The sequence below is a fragment of the Thamnophis sirtalis genome, unplaced genomic scaffold (assembly GCF_051295495.1).
Source record: "Thamnophis sirtalis isolate CommonGarterSnake01/CBP01778 unplaced genomic scaffold, rThaSir2_p1.2 scaffold_10, whole genome shotgun sequence".
Lineage (NCBI taxonomy): Eukaryota > Metazoa > Chordata > Lepidosauria > Squamata > Natricidae > Thamnophis > Thamnophis sirtalis.
In genome coordinates, this window is record NW_028261390.1 from 17966206 (window position 1) to 17986251 (window position 20046).

Genomic DNA, 20046 nt, shown 5'->3' on the forward strand with positions numbered 1-20046 from the left:
ATCCATGTAAGAGAGTTGCCTCAACAGCTTTTAGTCTTGATGGTTCTAGAGAAGATTTGTATTCACAGATGTTATATATCTCAACACAAGTTACCGAACATCACCAATGGAACAGTGACATTGTCCTATAATGTCAGGGAAATACTTTAAGAGCTGACCAACTGCTTCAATGATATAAGGCAGGGAATGAGTCAACAATGTTTTTGGGCTGATACGACTTTAAGAGGCTGTATATATGAGAGAGACCATGTGAGGGTGTCCATCTCTCTGTGTGTGCTTATGTGCTGTAGTTGATGATTGATTGCCTGAATGTGTCTAGTACATGTATGTATATATTCTTTATATATAAATCACATTTTGAAACACAAACCTCTGCTTACTGTATTTTACTCCAAGGTTGTCTCAAAATAGTCACACTGTGCGCACTCTGACATATAGGTGGTTTCCATTTTTCATTGGAAAACAGAATGCTGGGCTTGTTTTGCTTTTTAGTTTTTTCAATTATTTTCTGTTGACAATATTCAGTAGAATTGATCTAAATCCAAGAAATATTGTGAATACTTGGAAGGATCCAAGAGAACTTTGGATATGATTTTCTTATATATTATTGCATTCTTGAAAATGGATGGGGTGCTGCTCAAAGGAGAAAAGCTATGTATCCAACTCAATAGCACTTTACTAACTGAAATTGACAAAAAATGAGGAAAGGTATGGCAGTTATCAGACCTTCTGCTTTTATCAATTATCCACAAATTGTAACAAAGGGGCATGGTTACGTTAATTGGACACCTTATTCTCTTATATTCACATTCACACTAGCAAATTTCTGCATTACATTTCTTTTCATCTCACTTACTCTCCTGTCCCAGACAGCTTTGATTAAAAATCCTATCAGTCTGCAGGACAAAATTAGTTGGAACTCCACATAGTAGCCTTTTAACTTTAATGAATAATAAAAGAAGCATAATAGAAATATCTGGAAATTAAAAATACATAACTGTCATTTTTCTTGATATTCCCTGTAATTCCTGTTTTTTTTTTAAAATCCATTGTTTTATAATAGCAATGACTTCATGCTGAAACATTTAATAATTTAGCATCTCCCTCACTCCTGGCTATCTCCATCTTCTCTACCCCATTGAAGAACAAGAAACACAACAGGCAACAATCACCTGAATTCTTTAAAATCACTGAATTGTTCCAAGTAGTTTCAACGGAAGAACAAAGGCTGGGGGGCGGGGGGGGGGAATCATCTCACTCAGGAGAGATGTGGTTGTTAGATTGTGTTAGGTTGGTTGAGCTGTCAGAATAAGATAAATGAAGTTCAGTTTTACCATTAACCTGTGACATTTTGACAGTGCAAGACTGTACTGTGAGAAAGGTTGAATATTTATTCCTTGATTTTGCATTTGCTTATTTTGAAATACTACATACAAAGATAGGCAGGTGGAATGAAAAAGAAAAAAATGATGAATCCATCCAACCCATAATGCTTCAAAAGAAACAATTCATATTTTTATACAAAAAAGCATACTCAGAGAATAAATTGTTTTAGTTGCTCCTATTGCTCCTCCCCAAAAAGGAACTGCCCAAAGTCAGAATTTTTCAAAAAGAAAAACCCGTAATTTTCTCTATTGACAGTTTACTTTTCTTGTATCACATTAACATTAAGAAAGCAAAGAGAAATAGAACAGAACATTATATAAGCATATTCATTACTTTTTAATATTTTATTTATTTGTACGACTGAAAATCAGCATTCAGCATCTGAATTTTCTGCATGACATGTAAAAAAATATGAAGGTTTATTATAATTTGTTTTAAATCATTTCTTTAAAATGGTCCCAGTCCCTGATTTGCGTTGTAATAAAAATCTTATCAAATGACAGCCCAAGTCATATAGGAGTGATGTGTAAACCTTAAATGCTTGATGCAAGAGATCTCTTAATTAATATAACAGGGAATGAATATTATATTTCTGCGCCTTTGTAGACTATATTAAGCTTCCATAAATGTATCAGCAATGCTTAGAAGTAAACAACCTAAAGATATCAAGATATTATCAACTGGTTCAGCTGATAATAGTGCTAAACTGGTGACTGTAATATTCTGGTAGCAGATATAATTTTTTATTTTATCTCCTCCGGTCTTACAATAATACATAAAGTCAAAATATTAACAATTAAAGCAATTTAAATGGTGAAAAGGCTCTTACTATTCTGCAATTGTGACATTTAACAATAAACATTCCTCCATTTTGGTTGGAAATAGTTTCAATTTAGCATCGATACCTAATATATGAAGATATTAAGGAGAGATACATCATGATCTAAAGATGTCACAGAGAAATTGATTTTAATGTCAGCAATATTGTAATAGCACCACCTCTATTTATTCTGATGATTGAAGAACGTTGGAAATAGGATGGAGCTCTGAAAAGGCATCTTATTATTGTTTCTGTTTCCTGAAGTACCTGTTTCAAGGGGAAACTAGTTAAATGTGCTGAGAGATAGGAAAATAGCTGTTTGAAAACAGTACCTCCTATTTCCATATTATTTAGATAATTGGAAAAACCTACATGGTGGATGGCACTGAAAATAGCAGGGAAATGGTCATATCACTTTTTCCCATGCTGTTGTAACTTTGAACAGTCACTAATTGAACTGTTGTAAATTGAGGACTACCTATAATCTGCTTCTCCAGGACTATCTATAGTTGAGAAGGCATCACTGTTATGATCTTCTTACTCAATCATCCAACTTTAGAAAAACCAATACTTTGTCTAAACATTGGGACTGTCTCCAAAGGTTCCCAAGTGGTTTAATAATTACTTCTTTAAACAATCTCTCAGATTAGATTAGATTAGATTAGATTAGATTAGATTAGATTAGATTAGACTGGTAGGTATGTGGATGGACAGATACACAGATACACACATACGGACACTACAGAGGAAAAATGGTGGCATGCAGCACCTCAGGTCTGGCCCATGTCCTCTGGAAACAGAAGCTGAGCAAATTTAATTTTACTGGAGAATGTTCCGAATATCTCTGTAACTGACTCTGTATCAATGGTGGCACCCAAAATGGCTCTGAATGTGAGAAACTATATTTGCAAAAACCCCATAAAAGCATCATAACAAGCCTGGGGATGTTCTGTAATCAAACTAGAAGAGGAGATGCCAATTTCTCATACACACACAGATCAACCAACCATGAGTTTGGCATTGCAAGTACAATATAGGCACATGTGTATGTGTGTGATTATTAATGGACTTTTTCACCCATTTAGTTGCTTCTGATCGTTAACTGGCATATTCCTAAACTAACCGGTTGCCTACATAGTGATGGAAGTTAGGAACATGAGATGTTTAGCTGTTTCTTTCATTCTTGTTTTAAACATAGTTAGATTCCTCATTATGCAAAGTCTTGAATATTTAAGTCAATTAGCTATATTGATCTAAAAGTATTGAACTCTAAAATGTGCACAGAGAAATTAGCTTGCTTCTTTGCTACCAGTACAATAAGCCTTATTGTATACAGATAAAGCCATGCACCTTTCATCTGTAAAGATAACAGTCTAAGGATGTAAGCTTCAACAGTCCCAAGATGGATAGGTTCAGCCTAAGAATTACTCATTATACTACTAATGTCTATTAATGTCAATGCTTGAAAAGATAACAGAGCTGATATTAAATGACTTCAAAGCAGGACTATAGGTAGACACTCTATATTGTTAAAACAACATGAAATGAAAAGGTGCTCAAGATAAGTGATTTAATAACGTGATGAATGATCTAGTCTGACAGGGGGAAATAACAATAGCATTAATAAGTTATGTTGCTACATTCTTACTTAGCAAAGATACACTTGATCTTAGCCAAAAGGCTGGTTTCTCTTCAGATCGTATAAATCTTTCGCCTTACTTAGCAAAGGATTGTGCTTCACTTTCTACTGCGTAAAAAAAAAATCTATTCCGCATTTGACCAATGAACCGAAAGTCATGATTAGGCTTAGCTGGTCAACATCAGCAGCTGCCATGACTGTACAAGGTATCTGCTAGTATCAATTCAGTGAAAGAAAAATTCAGCAACAGCAGCAATCTGTTCTCATCAAAGAGCACTTCAAACCATTGATGATGAAAAATTGGAAACACGGTTATGGATGGCTGCAAAATCAGAAAGGCTGCTACAAGACATGTTGATGTGTGACTTAATAGTACCCCCTCACTATTGTTTTCTGTATCAAGTAAAGAAGACACTCATGATGGCTAACAGTAAAACACAAATACAAGTAAAATAATAAGCATGAAATCCTACACAAACACATACACACACACAAAATGCCAAAACACACCTATGGGGTAAAATACTTACCTGATTAAAGCGTAGGTGAGCAATTACTTATCAGTAGTTTTTCTAATAGAAAGGAAAATTGGAATCTCTCCCAAAGATCTGGCAAATTTACATGGAAGAATATTTTTTCAAACAGACTGATAAAAAAAATCACTTAGATTTTGTAGATTACAGCCACATTTGAATTGTACCTGGAAATAAACTAATACCAAGAAAAACTGTTGCACTGTTTTTCCTATAATCTTCCCTGGCCAATTAATTATGGCTGTTAATAATTTGATATATCAGCTAAAAAGAAACCCTTGAATCCTTTGCCTAGACCAGGGGTGTCAAACTCACGTCGTCACGTTGTTGTCATGTGACGTATCGCAACTTTTTCCCCCTTTGCTAAAATTGGGGAGGCACGTAACGCATCCAGCACACAGACCATGTGTTTGACACCCCTGGCCTAGAGCATCAAATAGGAGTTCCCCATTATGACATCACTACTTCATGAAGACAGAACTATTTTTCATGGATTGAAGTCAAATCTCATTCCATTAAGATCTGGTCCCGTGGTGGCGAACCTATGGCACATGTGCCCGAAGTGGCATGCGGAGCGATGCTGCCTGGCACCTGCGGCATCACCCATTCTTTTTCTAGGTTTCTGGCACACATGCAGACGTGCCAATCAACTGGCAGTGCCGGAAACCGCAAGAGTTGGTCTTCCGTTTTCCAGCATGAGCATGCATGCCAGCCAGCTGATCGGCGCATGTGTGCCAGAAACCAGAAGTTCATTTTCTAAAAATGTGCATGCCCCCTGGGCAGCTCCTCTTCCCGGTCACGACCCAGATAAGCGCGTGCACAAAGTGCTCCCTTCTTGACACTTGGTGCTGCACATGCCTGCACGTGCTGTCTTTTTGGCACTTGGTGCCGAAAAGGTTCGCACTCACTGATCTCATCTCATCCCAGCAACCCAGTTGAATTACTGATAGCAAAAGCTGTTCAGAATTCCAGAAGAATAAACCGAAATACCTTGACCAATATTGTTTACAGTATGGAATGTAACCAGCATGGTTCTACCAATATGTCCTACAGCTGTAATGGTGAACCTATGGCATGCTTGCCAGAAGTGGCACACAGAGCCATTTCTCTGGACATGCCAGCCGTCACCCATTGCTCTTTCGGATTGCAGCACACACATGTATGCCAGCCAGCTAGTCTTCACACACGGGGGAGCACCGAAAACTGGAAGAGCAGCTCCCTGGCGCGCATGTGCATGCTGGGAAACTGAGCTTCTGTTTTCCAGCACGCAGTTGCATGCCGGCCAGCTGGTCTTTATGTGCGTTCCAGAAACCATAAGACCAGGTTTCCGGTGCTCCCACGAGTGCATGCCAGAGAGCTGCTCTTCCAGTTTTCAGCACTTTCTCGCACATACATGCCCATTTCAGCATTCGATGCCGAAAAGGTTCGCCAACATTGTCCTACAGTTTAGTCTAAAGCCCATTTGACCTAATAATTTTTACAATCATCTGGCACTGAAGCAATGTTTCTTATTCCAACGCCTTGGAGAGAATGACAATTACAGAATGTAGAAAAAGTTAGCCATACACTTGCATGCCGGTCCCAAGACAGGATAAATGGGAAGGATTGAAGTATGTTGTATTTCATGCTGCAGACACAGTTTCTAAGGAGTCGATTGTAACAAGATGGTCCAATTCAGTTCTCAGCGTCCAAACATATCCAGTTGCCAATTGCAATTCAAACCATGAAGTATCTCACTTTCAAATCTTCTCTTCTCCTATCCTGTCCATTCCTGCCCTGCCCTGTGGTGCCGATAACTTTAAATAGAAAGATTCCATTGTGCTGCACTAATTGTATATTTATTTCTAGATGAACTTTATAGAGATCCTATCATTTGAAGTTTTCAGTTTGCTCATAAATGGGCAAGATTAAAAGCATTTTGGCATTTTCCTACTTCAATATTTCTTTGGCTATTTGATTCTGTGATTCTGTGACCTTTTGCTTTTTGGATGTAATTGATTATGAAAGGAAACTCATCCCAGTAATATCATAAACAGATGAAAGTTGTTTCCCCCTCCCCCCAAAAGGCAAGGAAATGATCGTCTTTGTTTCAAACACATTCTAAAATGAACTACAAAAGGAAAGAGGATTCTCTTTAATGCTTCATAAATACAATTCAATGTTGATGTCAAAGAAGCTTTTCAATCTGCAGGCCGATTCCTTTTTTCCTTTCCTTTCTAATAGATAAAAGGCATTTACTTAAGATCACAATGCATAAGAGGATCTCTTTCCATTATGCCTTTATTTCATGCTTCACTGTCAAAGCTGAGAGAGAACAAAGAAATTACACTCATTCTCTTTAAAAGAAATTATTCAGTTCCAGCCAGTATATCAACAACACATTCCTATGTGTACATCATGAATCAGTCATGGCAACCTTTTCGGCACCGAGTGCCAAAAAGAGTTTGTGTGTGTGTGTGTGTGTGTGTGTGTGTGTGTGTGTGTGTGTGTGTGTGTGTGCGCGCGCGCACACACACCTGGGCCGCAACCCGGAAGAGGACCTACCCAGGGGCCATGCATGCACTGGAAAATGAACTTCTAGTTTCCTTCACTGTGGCACGCATGAAGGCCAGCTGATCGTTGTGTGCATATGCGTGCCAGAAATCTGGAAGAGGAATGAGCGATGCTGCATGTGCCAGGCAACATGGTTACACGTGCCACTTCGGGCACATGTGCCATATGTTCACCATCACGGTTCTAAATGGTAGGTATATACAAAATATCTTAATTTCATGTTCCAGCTTTAGGATTTATTCATGATAAATTCATAGTTGCTGATCTAACAATAAATTACAATATAATAAATAATTGGAGAGTATACTTTTTAATTTTAAACAGTATTAATCTCTTAACACAATATTAAACTTATGAATGCTCAAAATAAGCAATTTTGGGACAAGTTCATCTTATGCGATTAATTGATCTCTCCTGAATTTTACTTCATCCAATGTGTACCGTGTTTCCCCAAAAATACAACAAGGTCTTATATTTTTTTGACCCATGAAATATGGCCTTGGGCTTATTAGAGGGGAGGGGGTTTATTGTTTTGGGGTTTTCGGGCAGCTGCTTCCTTGCGAGCAGGCTCCTGAAGAGCCGGGCACAGGGGTGAAGCAGCCATGAGGTGACCATGCTCACAAGCAGCCACCCAGCAAACCCCCTCTCCAGCCAGGCACAGCACCATTCACTGACCTAGGGAGTATCCCTAAGGCGCCAAGCCATGTGGCGCTCTGCCCACCCCCAGCTCCCACACCTTGGCACATTCAAGATACCCCCTACGTCAGTGCGTGGAGCTTTGCCCGGCTGGAGAGGGGGGTTGCATGAGCGCCTGCTCCGCCCCCAGCTCGCATGCCTCCCAGCCTCACCATGCCCTGGACCAGCTGTCCTTGTAGCTGCTGCCGAGTTCCAAGCAAAACTTCTCTGACTTCAAAACTCCGGAACTCGAATTCCAATTCTTCCAGCAGCGGCCGCTCTACGAGTGTTTTCTATGATTATGAGCAGGCCGGCAGCTGGCTCAGGGCATGGTGACGCTGGGAGGCATGCGATCTGGGGGCGGAGCAAGGCTGTACTTTCAGGATATGTTGTATTTTCAGGGGAACACGGCAGTAAGTCTGATGGGCATTTTTTTGCATTTATTCTTTGGAATGTTCAATAAAGATAAAGAAATTTGTGTGTTTTAAAACCGTATATAATACATCCCTTGAAATTATAGAAAAGTATGGGAAGTATAATGAATATTCTTGCTATAAACTAGATTTGGTTAATTTTCCTTTTCTTCCATTCTTATCTTACACATTTATTTTGCTTATCTCACCTGTGTTTTGCATAACATTGCTTTTCCTGAAATGAAATAAGATGACGGGTACATATGTACGTATATATGCTTTTTTTCCAAGTAATCATTTAAAAAAGAGTAAAGGTCAAATGGTTTTGTTTTCTCTGTCAGCTATTTCTCTGGGATCTCACTTCACTTGTCTTCCATGATTGTTCAGAAACTATTTTTATTCTTTGTCTAGTTTAATACATCAAATCTTACTTGAACAAAGATTCAAAATATATCCAAATCTTTTTTCCAATTTTGAATTCCATCATGCCACTCTTCTTCTCTATGTTAATTTCTTATGCTTAGCTATACTAATTATCTTTTCTAGAATAACTAGAATAGTGGATTATTGCTGAAGGAAACCAGGCTGAACTCCTGAGCTCTGTATCATTTTAGCAAATCAACATGTCTCAAATCTAATCTATTTATCAGCAGTGTAGTAATAGAGGAGGAGGAGGAGGAGTTGATCTTTGAAAAGGATTTGAAAGCCAAAAATATCAAATCCAGTCACAAATATCTGGAAGACTGTGTTCTCTCCAACCAGAAGATAAATTATACAAACCATAATTTCCCCAATTTCGCAAATCTTTCAAAAGTCAGTCTTCAGTTCCCAAACAAAATTATCAGCATAATTGCTGGTAATGCTGTCCTGTTGAACACTTCATTTTTCTCTAATAGGTACCATTAGTGTTTTTTTTTTTAAATTAACAGACACTTTTTGTTATGCTCTTATAAACAGGTAAGTATTTGTGTAACTATCAAATTAAAGTCAAAAGAAAACTGATAAAAGCCATTACTCAAGAGGCTTGAGCCTAGTTATGTCCGAGTACTCAGGCTGGCCTCTCACTACAAATACATTCAGGGCAGGTCCGGTGCATTTTCCTTTTCTCCATTCATTGCGACCAGTATCTGTGATCTTTTCTCTAGTTAATTTGTTTACTCTGTACTGTCATGCTTAACAAAAAAGACTTGGCAAAATCACCCAGAAAGTAACAAAGATGTACATCTCTTCATTTAAGCAGGAAAATCTTGAACTTGGTTTCTTTTTTTTAAAAAAAAGAAAGAAAGAAAAAAACAAGGCTGGAGGCTAAAATAACCATAATTACAAGTAATGACACAGAACTTCAAACTAAACAAACACAGCTGGCTGTGAAGGACATCTGTGGCCACAAAAACTGGCAAAACTGCTGTGCTAGAGCAGCTGCTTGAATGCATGTATAATTAAAAGTGTTTTTTGTGTTACAAAGGCTGGCAAAAACCCCGCTATTTTGTTAAAAGAGAAAACACTTTAGGTGTTTCTGTAGTGTACATACATATGCTTCTTAAAAATTAGTATGTTTCCTGTTTACTGCAGGCTACGTCTTTTATTGTAGATAATTTCCTCTCACCCAGGATGGATGAATACAAAGGGGTGCAGGTAAATGTTCAAATGTATCAAACTGTTACATTTCAAAATTAAATCTATTTCAAGATTTAAGAGCGTGTTATTTCGCTGCTTTCGCTTTTATCCTAGATCGCTAAGGGTTTCTTTTGTTCATGGAAAAATATAGCACGTTTAAAGGAGACCAGGAAAGGAGAAAATATCACTTCCCACTCTTTTTCAAAAAGTTGAAGAGAACCTCAGTTTCTAACTTTCATTCACTTGCTCAAGACAAAGGAACAAACTTTTTAATAGCTTCAAAAACTTCCCTTATTGTTATAGTTCTATTCGTTAATTGCTTGTGTTTTTCTGTGTTAATTCAGCAAATTTTACTTCTTTGAGTATTCATCAATATTTGCCAGGGACATTTCTTCTCCTTTAAGTTAAAGAAATATAGATAAAAAGGGACATGGTGGCTCAGTGGCTAAGACGCTGAGCTTGTCGATCAGAAAGGTCAGCAGTTTGAAAGTTTGAATCCCTAGTGCTGAGTAATGGAGTGAGCTTCCATTACTTGTCCTAGCTTCTGCCAAACTAGCAGTTCGAAAGCATGTAAAAATGCAAATAGAAAAATAGAAACCACTATCTCGCTCTTCCTCCCTCCCTCCCTCCTCCCCCCCCTCTTAATTTGGCCTTTGATTAAGCAGTTTTGGTAATATTCTTGGGGGGGGGAAGACAATTCTTTGGAAAAATGTATGTATGGGAAAAATTAAGAAACAAATTAACCAGGATATTAGACCAATTATCCTTCTATGTGCCCAACCATTCCAAGTACTTTTGATGTCAACTGGTCAGCTCATAATGCTGTTGGATTCTCTCTATGTTGAGGCCTTTTCCAACCAGGTATGTTCATGATGCATTAGAAATACAGATGGAGAACATGAATAGGAATTTCTAAATTGTTTTGTTTTGGCAACAAAAAAGAGTAATTTGATGTAAACTACCTTGTTGAAGTCACAGAGTTCATTTCTACTACACAGGAGAGAAATCAGAGGTGGGTTACTCCTGGTTCAGCCCGGATTGGCTAAACCGGTAGTAGCAGCGGTGGGAGGCTTTGCCCACCCACCCAGATGCTTCTACACATGCGCAGAAGCGTCGCAGTCCTAAACTGGTAGTAAAAGAATTGGCAACCCACCACTGAGAGAAATGAATATATCCTGCCTAGGAATTACTGATTATGTTCAGTATTGAATTAAAGATTGTGTATGACATGGATATAGTAAAAACCAATAGTGGGTTCCTACTGGTTCGGACCGGTTCAGCTGAACCGGTAATGGTTTGACGGCATGGGTCACTGGAACCAGCAGCAACCCAGGCCTGCCACACCCCCAAACTGGTTCTCTGGCGCATCAAGCAAGCACGCATGCAGGGCGCGTCCACAATGAACCAGCAGTAGTAACTGCTGGAACCCACCCCTGGTCAAAACTATGGTTTTCCCATGGCTGTGAGAGTTGGACCATAAGAAAGGCTGAGTGCCGATGAAGTGATGCTTTTGAACTGCACTGTTGGAGAAGACTCTTGGACTAAAAGGAGATCAAAGCAGTCAATCCTAAAGGAAAACAACCCTCAGTGTTCATTGGAAGGACAAATACTGACGCTGAAGCTCAAATACTTTGGCCACCTAATGAGAAGAGAGGACTCATTGGAAAAGGTCCTGATGTTGGGAAAGATTGAAAGCAAAAGGAGAAGGGACAGCAGAGAATAAGATGGCTAAATAGTTTCATTGACACAATGAACATGAATTCAGGCAAACTCCGGGCCACAGTAGAAGATAGGGAGGCCCAGTGTGCTGTTGTCCATGGGGTTGCAAAGAGTCAGACATGACTTAGTGACTGAACAACAACAACAACAACAACAACAACATGTGGCATGGATACTAATAGAAAAGAAAGTTTGAGGAAAATACAGATTTTTAAAAGTTAGCATTTTTATGATAAAACCATTCATTTACGTGAAATGCCTGTACCATGCACCTCTAAACACAAGTTACTTCTTAACAATATTTTCTATGTGACTATATAACATTCCACGATTTATTTTCTAGTGCTTAAAAGGTTTTAATGGATACCAATTCATGAAGCTGTTACAGACGTATTATATAAAAGTTGAAGTTTGGAGACATTTATATTATAGAAATGTTCCTAGTACATATAAACCAAATGTAATATAATCTAGTAAGTGTCCAAAGAAAAGTAGCTACTAAAAGATAATGCATAACGAAGTATAGCATTTAGAACATTTATTTTTTAAATGTAAGATTCCATTTCTAATCGAACATAATTGAAACAAATAAACATTCACACTACCAGTACAGAAGACAGCATAAAGAATGTCAAGTGAGACTGTGACACATTGGAAATGTTATTATTAAGAGGAACTACACTGAAAGTAGGATTTGCTGTTCAAGAGCATACATTAAAGAGGACTGCATTATGTTTTCTTTTTGGTAATCCTTAGAGAAATACAGAAATTTAACAGGAAGAAATGCAAAGTTCTGAAACTGGTTTAAGAAATCTGAAAGGGCACAATCTGGTTTGGAACCAGCAAATGTGGAACGAATCAGGGCATCTTTGTTAATTACAACTTAAACATGAACCACAATCGTGATGCAGCTGCTACAAGGGTAAATGTTCTCTTAGGATACATTAACAGGGACATTCAGAACAATGAGACAGTGAGAACAATCAACCAGTGAAACAGCTTGCCTTCAGAAGTTGTGGGTGCTACATCATGGAGGCTTTTAAGAAGAGACTGGACAGCCATTTGTCTGGGGTGGTATAGGGTCCCCTTCTTGAGCAGGGGACTAGAAGGCCTCCAAGGTCCCTTCCAACTCTGTTATTCTACTATGGAGTACCAGATCAAGAGAAGCAATTGTTCTCCTAGTGGCTGTTATTTGTTATAGTCACTCACTACAAATTCAGAGGAGAACAATCAAGATGGTAAGGGACTGAAAAATAAGCCCAATGAGTAATAGTTAAAGCGTTAAGTCAGTGTTAATAGTTAAGTCAGTGATGGTTAACCTTTTCGGCACTGAATGCTGAACCCTGAGCACAAGCATGCACAGGAGCACCAGAACCTGGAAGAGAGCTGCTGGTCGATGTGCATGTGCACAGCGGCCAGCTGCTCTTTCGGGCTCCATCACACACATGCGTGCTGCCCAGCTGGTCTTCGTACAAAGACCAGTTGGCCAGTGTGCATGCGCGTGATAGAACTCGGAAGGCAGCAGCTGGACGGTGCTCATGCGCAAACAGAACCCAGAAGAGCAGCTGGTGATGGTGTGCGATCAAAACTTAAAACTACAAGGATGTACCCTGTTTCCTTGAAAATAAGACCTCCCGGGATAATAAGCCCAATCAGGATTTTGAGTACATGCACTAAAATAAGCCCTCCCCCGAAAATAAGCGCTCCCTGAAAATACTGCAACACAGCAGCAGCCATTAGGTGACCACGCTCACCACCTCCTGCACCTCAAAACAAAATAAGAACTCCCTAAAAATAAGACCAAGCGCTTATTTCAGAGGTCAAAAAAATAAGACCTTGTCTTGTTTTCAGGGAAACACGGTAGATTCAAATTAGATGTCAGGAGCAACTTTCTGACTCTACAAGCTATTAGTCAGTGGAACAGCTGACAGAGTAAGTGGTGAGTTCTTGTTCAAAGAGTGTGAATAATTCAGAGATGCTCTAGTGGATCTTGCATTGGGCAATGGGCTAGATTAGATGTCCTCTAGAGTCTCTTCCATCTCTATGAATCTGAGATTCTATGAAAATATACTTAAAGCAGACAAACTGTACCCACATTTATTTGTATTCTGCCTTTATTACTTTTACAAATCACTCAAGGTGGCCAACCTATTCAAAAGACTTTCCTCCTCGTCTTTTTCTCACAGGGTTGCTGTATGTTGGGCTGAGAGAAAGTGACTGGCTCAAGGTCATCCAGTTGGCTTTCATAGCTAAGACCTCGAATGTATGGTCGCCCACTTTCTAACCTGGTGCCTTAACCACTAGACCTCAAACCTGGACAATCCACTTCATAGTATAATTGAAAGTATCTCCTTTTAAATCGCCCTTCGTACATTCACAATGTACACAAGCAGACAAAGTCAAAGCTCTGGCAACAGGGAGATAATTAAAATCTTGCCCTCTTAATATGTTAGTTCTCATGTGTAACAATTTTTTAACCAGAGTAAACTCTGGAAAAAAATGGACTTCCCTACTTGTAGTCTATAAAAGTATAACTATTAAAAGTGCAAATGTGCTATTTCAGCATCCAGGAGGCAACACCCAATTAACACCATATTTCATATTTATGCCACTAATCCAGGCAATAATTTTTTGTTGTTGTTCTGTTTGGCAATTATTGTTGTGACACATGTTCAGAAGCAATTCTGAGAATATAAAAAAACACATACCTGCCAAAGGGCTACCCATTGTTTTCCAGTTATTAAATCCAGAGCTATTTGCATATGGGTATGTGTCTAAATTTACATCTCTCTCTCTCTCTCCCTCCCTCCCTCTCTCTCTGTATGTGTGTATGTGTGCATGTGTGTGTGAGAGGGGGGGGAGGGAGAGGGAGGGAGAGAGAGATGCTTAAGTAGATACCACTGAATAGGGATGCTGGGGCAGCAGATATCTGGCATTGACAAGAGATTATATTGGAGAACCCCTTTCCACTCTATTCACATTAATCTGGACATTTTTAGTGTTTTCATTGTTTTAAAATGTTCTCAGTGCTTTTGATTGTATTATAATATGCTTTTATTTATGAGCCACCTAAAGTCATTGACTGAGATGGGTGGCTACAGAAATTGTATAAAAAATTAATTAATTAATTAATGACTTAAGAAAATTTGAACAAAGATACCATAGTATATTTTACCTGGGATCCCTAAAGTATAGATGTCAGGCCTGGTTAGGGAGCCATAAAGGAAACAAATCAACTCAAAGAAAAGTGACTGAAGTAGATGGATAGCTTAATTAACGCTTCTTGACTTTACCAGAGCACATATGGACGTTTCCTCAAAACTAAATTTATAACTTAACATCCTTTGCATTTCCTTGTCATTAGAGCAAGCCTGAAAGTGTCAGCTTCAACACCTTCTCTATGCCATTATTTCAAAAATGCTATTATTTGAGGAAGTAAATTCAGGTATTACTGGTTAACATGGGAGAAAAAAACCTTCAAACAATAAATGATTGAACTTTCAGAAATCTCATCTTCAATTTTGGAGGAAGGGAAAGGGAAGATGCTCCTGGCAGAATTCTTCTATGCCACATTTCATCTACAAGTAAAGTGTTTCCTGCAGATTTTAAAAGTCCAGAAAATGAACTTTAAAAGAAAATGCTAAGACTTCAACACAATAGTGCTAGTGGATAGTACTAAAATAAACAGAATGATTTGTTGGTGCCAGGAAGAAAGAAGTCTATATTATAGATATTTTTCAAGATGCACTTTATTATATTGGGATGATAATAATCTTCCCGACAGTGGACCTTCTGATTTCTGGCACACATCAAGCTTGTAAGAATCATTTTACAACATTGCAAACAGCAGGCATGGTAGACAATAGCAAAATAAGAAGGAAATTTTCTCCCTATGTAGCAAGTCTTCCCACATACCCCAAAATACAGAAGCACAACACGCTATCTTATTGGATCAATAACAAATATATATATACTTTTAAGTAACACAAGGCTTAGAATAAGAGGCACAATGGAAAGAAGAATATATGTCAATACAGTCGTGGGAATGCTGCCATTCTAGGTGTAGCCAGCTGATGACCCTCTGCCTTTTTATGTTAGTGATTTATAGGTGATGAGTTAAATTAGCAGTGGCAAAAGCCTCAGAGATGGCAATTGGAGGCCTAAGAGGCAGAAAACAACTATACTTATTATTATATATCTAGAGTGGCAGGTTCCACCTAATTATCTGATTACGACAGTTGCTGTACTGGCCTGCCAGTGGTCAGTGGAGCTGGTGGCAGACTCAGACAGTGAGAAGGTTGGGGAGGAACATGGGCCAGTCCTGGAATCTGGGGAAGGCTCTGATGAGTGCTCGGCATCAGAGGCAGAGATGGGGCGTCCGAGAGTTATCATCTGCCTTTAGAGTCGGATATCAGGGGGGGCAGAAGACAGCTGGAGCCTGTTCCCAATGTGTGCATGTGCAGAGCTGCAGGAGAAGGGAACAGCTAAGGAACAAGGGTCGACTCAGGAGTAAAGGCACAGGTGGATGGTGAATGGCCCCTCCCACAGGGAATAAAGAGGAGCAAAAGGGGAGGGGAGTTTGCAGAAAATAATTAGTTCATTTCATTAGGGTGAAGATCTGTTCCTGACTTCTTGCCAAGTAATTGCTGCTACAGCGTGGTGTTTGGAAGATATCGGCCTGGCAACTCTCCAAGCCTGATAAAGGTCTGTAGTTGTGCAATCTCATGAAAGACTGTTTGCCAGGATTTTGCTGGAGAGGAATTCCCTTTAATCTAAATAAAAGGGGTTTTATTTGGACAAGGAGTCTGTTTCATGATCTTGGGAAGCCTAGGTCAGAACAGTTGCATCCATAGATACATAGGATCTTTGGGTCTTGCCTCTTGGTGACAAATCCATGAAGTTTTCTTGGCAACATTTTCCAGAAATGGTTTGCCATTGCTTCTTTCTAGGGATGACAGACAGTGATTCACTCAAGGTCACCCAGAAGGTTTCCATGACTAAAGCAGGAATAGAACTTAGATTTCCTCCCTCCTACCCCACTGCCATAGCCATTTGACCAAACTGGCTCTCTAAAAATATAAATAGTTGAACTGTACTATTCAATGGGAACTCCACTTTCATGAAAGTAATTCAGTGTTACAGACTGAATTATTGACTAGTCCAGATTTATAAAGTTACTACCTCTCAAATGATGTTAATAATGAACACAACTATTATGCGAACTTTTGTTCACATAAGGAAAAGTATATAAACTGCTACAAACCTTTGTAATCTTTCCTTAATGCAGTCATTTGGAGTCATTCTTTCTTACCAAGTGAACTGGACAAGTGGTTATTTAAATCTTCCAGGAATGGTTTGTCTAGAGCCTACAGCTCATCTTTACTTGCCAGAGGCAACTTAAGCAATAGCTATTTACAAACTGTAATGAAGAAAAACGAAAGCTATAGAACTTTACAAACTACTTTATAATTCTAATATAAATAATGCAAACAATGCTATTGTTAATTCCAATCACATAGTCTAGTTACTGCAACACTGTTGTTACTCTGACCAAGATCTTCTATTCCGGATTATCCAAAATATTGGTAACTATAATCAGTCTAAACAATTTTTTTGAAAATAGCCAATGGCCATTTATAAAGATAGCTGGATGACCATGGGCCAGTCCTTATCTACAAGACCTAGGAAGAAGGTAGAGACATATTGTCAAGGAAACTGCAGAGACCTGTTCAAGGTTTTGTTAGGAGTATAGTTTGGTACAATGGTGCATGTGCACATGTGCACACATGCGCATACACACACACACACACACACACACACCTTATTATTGCATTTGGTTCTATTATAATTGATACAAGGGACGCACTGGCTCAGTGGCTAAGACACTGAGCTTGTCAATCAGAAAGGTCAGCAATTTGGCGGTTCGAATCCCTAGCGCCGCATATTGGAGTGAGCTCCCATTACTTGTCGCAGCTTCTGCCAACCTAGCAGTTCAAAAGCCTGTAAAAAAAATTCAAGTAGAAAAAATAGGAACCATCTTTGGTGGGAAGGTAACAGCGTTCCGTGCACCTTCGGCCTTTAGTCATGCCAGCCACATGACCACGGAGATATCTTCGGACAGTGCCAGCTCTTCGGCTTTGAAACGAAATTGAGCACCAACCCCTAGAGTCGGGAACAGCTAGCACATATGTGCAAGGGGAACCTTTACCTATAATTGATACTGATGTTTTGAATAGGAATTTGAGAAACAACTCTTCCAGGCTGTGTATGGCTACTCTTACAGTTTCAGCTATAACCAACAAATAAAATAGATAATTAATATTATTATTTTGTCAAAACTTTTCCAAATGACAAATTAACCACTCTGTTTCTGAAAAGCAAGAATGTATCCCTTGAATTAATACAGTAAGAAAGATGTTGAATAGGCTTTTTTTTCCTTAAAAAAAAAGTATTTTGGTTTCTGACTTGTTATTCATCAATCACGGTTTTGAATTCTTATTCTTAAGTACATTAAATACCTTCACAGGACTGTACAGAAATGTTTGAATCTAGAATTATTTCTTCAACATATATTAAAAGTACAAAATGAAGCGTAAATCAAAGATGCTATATGTCAGTATTTCTTTCCCCGAAGTGCTATGCATGATTAGAGCTACCCACCTTGGGATGGAAGATGGAGAGAGCCAAAACAATTTTATGAAGGAGTTTAAAATTTATACTACATAATACCTTTTGGAATAAAGTGCTTTATTAGCCTTTCATCACTGAAGATTTGCATCTGATCCAAATCAGCATTCCATCCAGGCACCTGCTGTCAATTTCCATAGATGCTTTATTATCGAGCGTTGCTAGAGGTTCCAGATGTCAACATGTGAAACATATTTAGTTGTCAAACATCTACTCCAGGGAGTGCATTTCTAAACTACTTTGAGAACTATCTAGCCAGCCAACCAAAATCAACAAAAAAATGTTTTACAGTTCTTTTTGAAACCAATTTTCAAATGTAAAATAAAGTCTGCAAACACCTACACTTCAGGAATTAAATACTTAACAATTGTAATGCAAAGTTAGTACAGCAGTTTGTATAAACCAGGAGCAGGCCGCACCAGTCTGCCTCTAGATACCCTTCATGATGTCAAGCAAACTTCCTGCTCCATCTGACTTTTTCAAAGGATTATTTAAATTAATTCAGAAGCTACCAAAGTAACGTGCTATTCACAGCACTGCTAAGAAACAAAATAAAGTCCCAATGGATGGTAGAGCACATCTTCTGTGGATGCTATGTGAATGCTTTGTGACATGGAATTTCTGTAGTGGAATTCTTTGTGTATATGTAGGCCAAACACTGGTCCCACAAGGTCTATCCCTCACGCATCACATACATACTGTATATACATACATAGATGCATACCAGTGGTGGGATGCAATTTTTTTTACTACTGGTTCTGTGGGCGTGGCTTGGTGGGTGTGGCGTGGCTTGATGTGCATGGCAGGGGAAGGATACTGTAAAATCTCCACTCCCTCCTCACTCCAGGGGAAGGTTACTGCAAAATCCCCATTCCCTCCTGATCAGCTGGGACTCAGGAGGCAGAGAATAGATGGGGGCAGGACCAGTCAGAGGTGGTATTTATCGGTTCTCCAAACTACTCAAAATTTCCGCTACTGGTTCTCTAGAACTGGTCAGAACTTGCTGAATACTACCTCTGATACATACATACATACATACATACATACATACATACATACATACATACATACTATTGCTATAGCACTTTTTGTTTGTCTGAAATATAAAACAAAGCCCTTATTTATTTATAATAACACCACTGTAATTGCAAACCCATTACTAATTACTAGCAATTATTAGCAATTATTAGCATTACATTGACACTTACTTGGATGGCATGTGATTTAGAAACAAAAAGAGAGGGAGGACGTTAGTGCAATTGTTCACAACAAACCACACTCACCAGTCAAGAAATGCTCTGCTTAAGCAGAAATGCTCAACATTTCAAATTAAAGGTATTGTAGTCCTTGACTTGCACTCACAATAGGGACTGGAAAATTGGTTATTAAGTGGTGAAGTGATTACATGAGGCATCACATGGTTGCCCCTGATTTTATGACCTTTTTTGCCAAGGTTATTAAGCAAATACAACGGTTTGGTGAGACTATGAACTTGTGACCTTCCTTGCTGGCTTCCCCATTAACTTTGCTTGCTAATTTCTCACAAATCTAGTATTTTTCAAAAACATAGAATGGAACCAGAGTGGCATTTCTCAAAATCACACCTTCACTTACAGATCACTCTGTGGTTTAAGGAAATCTCACCAGTTTAATGCATACTGACAGACAAAGGAAGTCCATACCTATTTTGACATAGCTTTTGAACTTTCTCTTTCTCACCCCACCCCAATTTGGATATGCATCCAGAAAGCATTTAAATAAGACAAAGAGCATTAAAATGCAAAATATCTTGTCGCGATAGATTGATGAGTTAAATTACATTGAGATTTCTTCCTACGCTGATAAATATCTTTCTGGACTTAGACACTACTGTGTAACTGTGTAAATGTCTTTCGTGTTACAAGTATGTATGATTTTCTGTCATTGCTAGGATGATATAGATTGAAACTGGAAGACAGATCGGTTGACACACTGGACAACCGTGTGCTATCCAAAAACTACATG

At 38.7% G+C, this 20046-nt stretch overlaps 1 protein-coding gene across 3 annotated transcripts in view; it reads right to left on the reverse strand.

Annotated features, from left to right (window-relative positions):
• Positions 1–20046, reverse strand: part of STPG2 (sperm tail PG-rich repeat containing 2) — a 181563-nt gene that overhangs the window by 40949 nt on the left and 120568 nt on the right. The gene's annotated exons all lie outside the window — the stretch shown is intronic.